Source organism: Falco peregrinus, chromosome 3, assembly GCF_023634155.1.
Source record: "Falco peregrinus isolate bFalPer1 chromosome 3, bFalPer1.pri, whole genome shotgun sequence".
Classification (NCBI taxonomy): domain Eukaryota; kingdom Metazoa; phylum Chordata; class Aves; order Falconiformes; family Falconidae; genus Falco; species Falco peregrinus.
This window is the reverse complement of record NC_073723.1, coordinates 48,191,596-48,198,433: the sequence shown is the minus strand read 5'-3', so window position 1 is coordinate 48,198,433 and position 6,838 is coordinate 48,191,596.

Genomic DNA, 6,838 nt, shown 5'->3' with positions numbered 1-6,838 from the left:
TTCTGTGTGTTTGTCAGGTTTGGTTTTATTTTCTGTTTTGCTTTACTGCAGGGTTTGGAGTTTTTCTGCTTTAATTTAATTAATTATGCACTTTGCTTTCTAAACTTCCTGAGAAATGTGCCTATCTGTGGAACAGATAGTCCAAGGGAAAGGGGAATGGGGTCCTGCACACTACACCACCCTGGCAGGCAGGGTGTCCCATGGCAGAGGGACAGCAGGACCGTCCAACGGAGTACAGCTGCCTAGGGCCCACTGTGCATGGTATTTCTGGGACCCTCTATCAAATAAAGCATGTCATCTTGGAGCCCTGGACTTCAAGCTGTAACTGAGACATTTAATACAGTTGAGATAAAAATCTCTGTAGTTAGGCTTATGTCTTGCTTGTTTGGGGGCTGGTATTACCCGCAGGCGCTACACACAGAGGTATCAGCATGGAAACAGGCTGGCTGAATATGTATGATTCCCTGTTATTCTACTTTCTGTATCCTTATCACATCAGAGGTACAAAACTGATTTGTTTACATTGCTATTGCAAACCATCACTAAATTGATTTATGTTCTACTTTCTTCTCTAGTGCTTTTTTTTCCCAGAACTTTCTTCTGATATTTCTTCCCAGATGTGAAGCAAGGCAGATGATTCATATATATGTCTTTTATGATCTGTGAGTATCATCTCCAGACATCATCTAATAAAATAAGGATTTTATTTCATGTATTAAACCACTTTATTTTTTATATTTATAATTTATTAATAGAAATAGCATTCTTTTTTGACTGCAAATTCTTTTCTGTGTGCTAACTGTGCTTCCTCTAGTTGTTATTTATTGGTCTTATTTATTCCTCTTTCTTAGGTACTCTGATAACAGAATTAATTGCTCTACCAAACAAGGGCTTTTCCTTGTAGGTAAAAAAGTTAATTCATATTTACAACTCATACTGTTTCCTTTTTAAATCAGTGGGAGATTTTTCATAGATTGTAGTGAGACTGTGGCCAATACCTATGAACTTCACACACATATACATATAAAAAGTACACACACACATACATATGGAATTGTCATACTGATTTCAGTAAGACGTCTAAGGGTTCTCTGTTGGGTGTGGGATTAGGATACAAACTGGCACACTGGAAACTGAAGCCTTTTTTTTTTTCTTTTCAAGCTACACATGTCCAGCAAATACAGTGGCAGCACAAGCTTCCCTATACTGGTACTTTAACATGGATCTGTAAGACACACCTTAAGGGCCATGTAATTCAGTGTCCCTCATACCGTACCTACATTAGCAAATCAAACAGGACAATAGCTGTTCCTCAGCCTTGAGGACAAGGGGGTCCTTATGTCCATTGGACTGAACTCCATTCTCCTCCCTCCCCCAAAGCAGGGTGCCTTCATCCATTCTGCCTGATGGGAACACCCAGGGACAAATTCTGTCCCCAGACTGTGCCCAGGAACTGTCTGGGAGGCTGCTAGATGGCTGGGCCAAAACCACGCCAGAGACTATGCTGGCATTTAAACAGAAATGGTGATTGCAACTCTGCATCTGACCCTTCCCCATCCTGCTTGATTTTCAGGGATAGCCAGTGCCTGAGGCTGTCAGTAAGGATAACCAACAACAACTATGCTGATGTTTGTTGTGCTCATCGTTAACCAAGCTGATCCCAAATTTATTTCAGGTCAGGCAAACAGTTTGCATGAAGATAGCAACAGCTTTCAACCATTAGTCAAGGATGAAATAGAAAACCAGATATGCCATATTCTGTGTGTATTCTGCTTACTGTATTATGCTCTGAACCATGCTGTCTCTCTTCTGATCACCCGTAATCACATTTTAGCTACTGTCTTTCCATTTATCTTTCAGATACTGGTCCCTCTATCTCAACGCTTTCATAAGTCGATGCATAATGCTTTAATGATTGTAAGATCCACAAGATACATTTGTGAAACCCTACCCACGTCAACCTCCCCTATACCGTTCCTCCTCCTAAGAGCAAGAGAAGGTCTCAGATACTGCAGAGCTCCCTGGATCATTGGTTCACGTACACTGTTTGCACACAGGTTTGCTAATGGTTATGGATGGGATAAATTTGCAAGCTGTGCTGCTTCTGATCACTGTAAAAGAGAACAAAGACTGTGAGGTGATTGATGGCCACAGGTGGCACCTTCAGGCTTTATGCAGACCTCCTTGCTACAAGAATGTCCTAACTCCTGATCTGCTTATCATTAGGCCAAATGTATCTGGGCTATCATGGTTGTTTGAAGTAAACCTGGCAGAAGTTAGCCACTGAGCCCCACCACCATAAAAAAAGTGTGAATGCTGAAGTCTCTTCCTCATGGTTTTGCAAAACATTTATACATCAGTAATACTAGAAAAAACCACCAGAGCCACAGCTGGACCAGCACTGAGACAACCTCAGTGACCGGCAGCAACACAGATGGCAGCTGCCCAGAGGGACAGCCTTTTCTTTCTCATCTGTTTAAAAAACAAAACCACCACAGATTTCATATTCTGATCATATTTTAATATGAAATCCTATCCCTCTTTCTACAGCTACAGTATATTTCCTGTAGTATAACCAGGACAGGTTATTACCCTGGCATGGAGCTTATAAGAGACCAAAACCAGGTTTTTTCAGATCTAAAATCTCTGCCTTGGACTTTTAAAGCTTTTCCTTTGCATAGAATTGGTTTAGGTCAGATGTTTGGGGACTTGTAGGTTAAAGGAAACCGCTGGTAAAATCACACAGCTGTGAATAATTTTATCATACAGTACAGAGTTTTGCTTTTGCAAACACTGGAAGACTTGAGCAACTAGAGAAATCTTCTGTACTCACAATTGAAAACCTTTTTATGCCAGCACTGATCCAAAAACACATTCCCCCAGGCCTCTCTCAGGGTTACAAGTCACTACTGCTAGGAGCTATTGAAACATCCTTCTCTCTGTTGAATGTCACATCTCACCCATCCCCATCTCAGATAAAGTACTGCCCCTCAAAGCAGTTGGGCTCATTATGGTTTTGCATTTACCCTTCTTTTGGGAATACAGTATTTCGTCTTAAATGAAAAGCAGAGAATAAATCTATCACTTAAGATTTAAAATAACAGAATTAGAAAAAACGAATCATCAGTATGGGTTTCCAGTAAAAACAGCTTTTCTTATCACTGTGGTTGGACCTGATGTGACACCATGTCCAGACTGCCCAGTGAGTCTTATCTTGTGTCTTGAATCGCATTCATTTGCCAAAGTCCTAGAAGTCTTAAAGGCTTTAGAGAAATGGTCCAGGAAAAAGGACTAAGGCTTCTTCCTCTCCCCTCCCCTCCTCTCCCTCAAAAGTTCAAAAAGTTCAAAAGAAATGAGTGACTGTACCTGATCCAGACAAAATACGGGCTTAGAAGGCATCCTACAGGGGACATATCCAAACTTCACTACTGTCTGATACTGCCACAATTGCACTAATTAAAAACATGACATATAAAACTGATAAGTTTTGTTTGGACCTGTGTAAAGTAGTATCAAAAGAACATCCCAACCTTTCAATTAACAGGAGCCCAAATACCACATTGGTAAAATTGGTATTTATTATGCTACTGAGGATTAAAAAGAAAAAAATAAGGCAAACCCCCAAACTCTGTTAAATAGAACAAATTCATTGCATTTGTCTCATTAAAAAAAGAAGTACATATGAAACTAGCAAAAAAAAACAATTTCTCTGGTTAATCCCCACATATTAGCAGCATAAAGGATATAAAGGATAATTTCTCTCCATGTTACTTTATCATATAGGTACCTTTTGGTAAAAGCACTGCTAAAAACAAGGAAGTCATGAAATATAAATTCAGGCTAAGGTAAAAATTTTGGTAACAAAACCAACAATGTAGTAATAACAGACATTAAAGTAACACTAACAGGAAAACAGAGGGATGAGAGTAATGGTTACCAAATGCTGCCTCAAACTCTCTTCTCACACTTTTTTTTCTGACAGACAGTAAACACAATTCATAGTGATAAACTCCTTCTGTGATTCAGATTGCCTGATTATATATCTCTTGTTTGGAAAACAGGTAGTAAGTCCTTTGATGTTTAGTTGAAACAGACAGAAACTGTCCTTACAACAAATCCTTGTGATGTTAAATGGAAACAAAAAACATAAACATTTCACTCCCTGTGACTTAACTGTTACATTCCCACCCATAAGAAGGTCATCTTATATCTTGTCCTGTCTAGAAGCAGCCTCAGATAGAGGCCAAGAGAAATAAAAATGAGGAGGAATAGAATTTCTCAAGACCCAGACCAAATGCTTGCACATGCTATTTAAAGTCTTTGGCAACTGGAGGTCAAGGAAGGTACGAGCTTATCTGGAATAGAGAATATACCTCAAACATTTTATAGAAAGAAGAAAATCAACTATGAGTACAGCGACTTTTACTTTAAAACCAAATACATTTAAATAAAATATTAAAGAATTAAAACTTCTCCCTTAAAATATCACAAGACCTAGCAATTTGAAGACTCCTTAGGATAAAATATTTCAACATATTATAACATATTAGTCAACTTTCTGATGTTAATGAAATCTTTCTAATAAAGCTCTTAGCATGTTTCCTGGTGGTTTTTCATGTCCATCTCTTAGAGCCTGAAGTGCAATTTTTGCCTGTTAAGAAACAACAACAGAAAAACAGCCACGTCTGGTAGCTGCAGGAACTTCAGTCTTTGCATTCATGACATACACAGGTAAAATACATCACTGAAAAGGCTTTAGAATTGATTTTCTAATCTGGAAATGCAGTTATACAGGCAAAATTTGGAGGGAAACTCCACTAAAAAATTAATTTTGGAGAATTTCACTTCTTGCTACTGACATGTTACCATATATTTGACAAGAGCTTAATTCCTCCAAAGAAGTTTGCCTGTATGGAGCTCAAGTAGGACTGGTGTTTACATCCAGTTCATTCTCAATGATGGTTACATACATTAGATCTTCCCTGTACCATAAAAGCAGCAAGAGATATGGAATAAATAATCAGAAGATATTGGAAATGCAGCAAACTAGAAATATCAGGAGACAAGGGAATAAAACCTAGAGGAATACCTCTCTGAAGCGTTCAGCTATATATAAGGAATATTCTGCACTTTTGTAGTTGCAGGCAAAAAGCAGTTAGAGGCTGTTTCACAGGATGAACAGTCTGATGCACATCAGACCATAACAGAATATCTGTTTATTGATAATGATTTTTTCCTTTGAATGTAAAAATGAAAAAAAAAATGTGATTTTCATCAAATATTTCACTTCAGCCTCTTTGCTGGCTTTGTACTGAAGGCAAGAGGTCTTGCAGAACAGGAAGAGGTCTTGCAGAACTAGATCCTTCATAGTTTATACTTATACATACACGACAAGCATTTTTGAACACAAGTGATTTTTTTTTAAGGCTTTCCTGCATCCCAGGGGCTCAAAGCAAAACCTTCTGCCCCAGAAGCTGCTGCCACCTTTCTGCCAGAAGTCATCGCTCCCACAGCCCAGCTGCTGAAACAGCTGCCATGGATGCTGCTGGCCTGTTTCGAACTAAATCAGTCAGTTTAGTTCACCCTACTGATTCACATACTAGACTAACACCGCTCGTTTTGTCTCTGGTAAACCAGTCACAAATGCTCTCCCTCCTAAGCGGAGCTGTGGGGATGGCAGTTCTTAGCAGGGGAGCATTGCTAAACCAGCCAGCACAGTAACATCCTTCACTGCCTCATCCCCTGGCTAAGTCATCACCTAACCACTGCTAGAAGAGCTTTACTTTAGAGCTTGAGAGTCAGGAATAATAACAATTTAACAACACATTATTTAACTTACATTATTTCTAGGATGTCATCCAATGTCATGTTTTCTCTGGTGGCAAACAGAGTTTAGCAAGTCCCCAGTCCTTGCTCCAATGTCCCTATCACATGCCTCTTGTGGCAATCCTTAAGAGAATTTGTGCTCAGAACTGGATCAGGGAACCAGTATTTTAAAAGCACTGAAAAATCAAGGTGTGTGGAAAGAGGATAGAAAGGAAATTTCTTGGATATACCTTAGATCATATGTAATGTTAATAACACAAACCCAGAGCAGGAGAATGGGCACTGCTATGCTTTATGTTAATAATGCTGCATTAATGGCTGCTGGAAAGCTATGCTCCATTAACAATTGTGAGCAATTGGACACCACAGGTTTGCCAAGACATTAAAAGTTACACCATTTCTGTAGTGAGAAATAAGCTCAATTTGGGATAGGCTGCATGAGCCACTTGGGAAGGAGATCCAAAACTTTTAATAGATATTTCTGTGACCATGCTCAGTTATGGTCAACAGCATATCAAATGCTGGCAATTACAAGAAAAGAAATTGAAAACAAAACAGAATATATATTATTCAAATTTATCTAGGGAACTACCATAGGATACATGGCTTATTCTTTTTTTTTTTTTCCTTAGCCTCAGTTAGCTACGGTTGGCCACGGCTGAAGAGACTGGGACAACAGACCGTTTGGTTTGTCTCTTTATATTACTGTTTTCTTGCCAGAATTACTGTAGGTACACATTTATCTGTGAGTTTCGTCAAAATATTTTAATTTAAAATATTTCTTTCTTAGCATTCTCTCATACAATGGGAATATTTCCCTGGCATTTTAAATGAGAAATGACCAGCTACAGAATGGCAGAGCCTGTGCCTCTGGCTAGATAAGCTGGCAATGAAGTCCAAGGAGTCAGCAGGGATGGCTCCACGGGAGTGATGGGCCATCTGGTGCTTCTTCCACCCCACGAAGCTCCTTGCCTGCCAAGAATATAAAATCTTATAATAGCAATTTTATAGC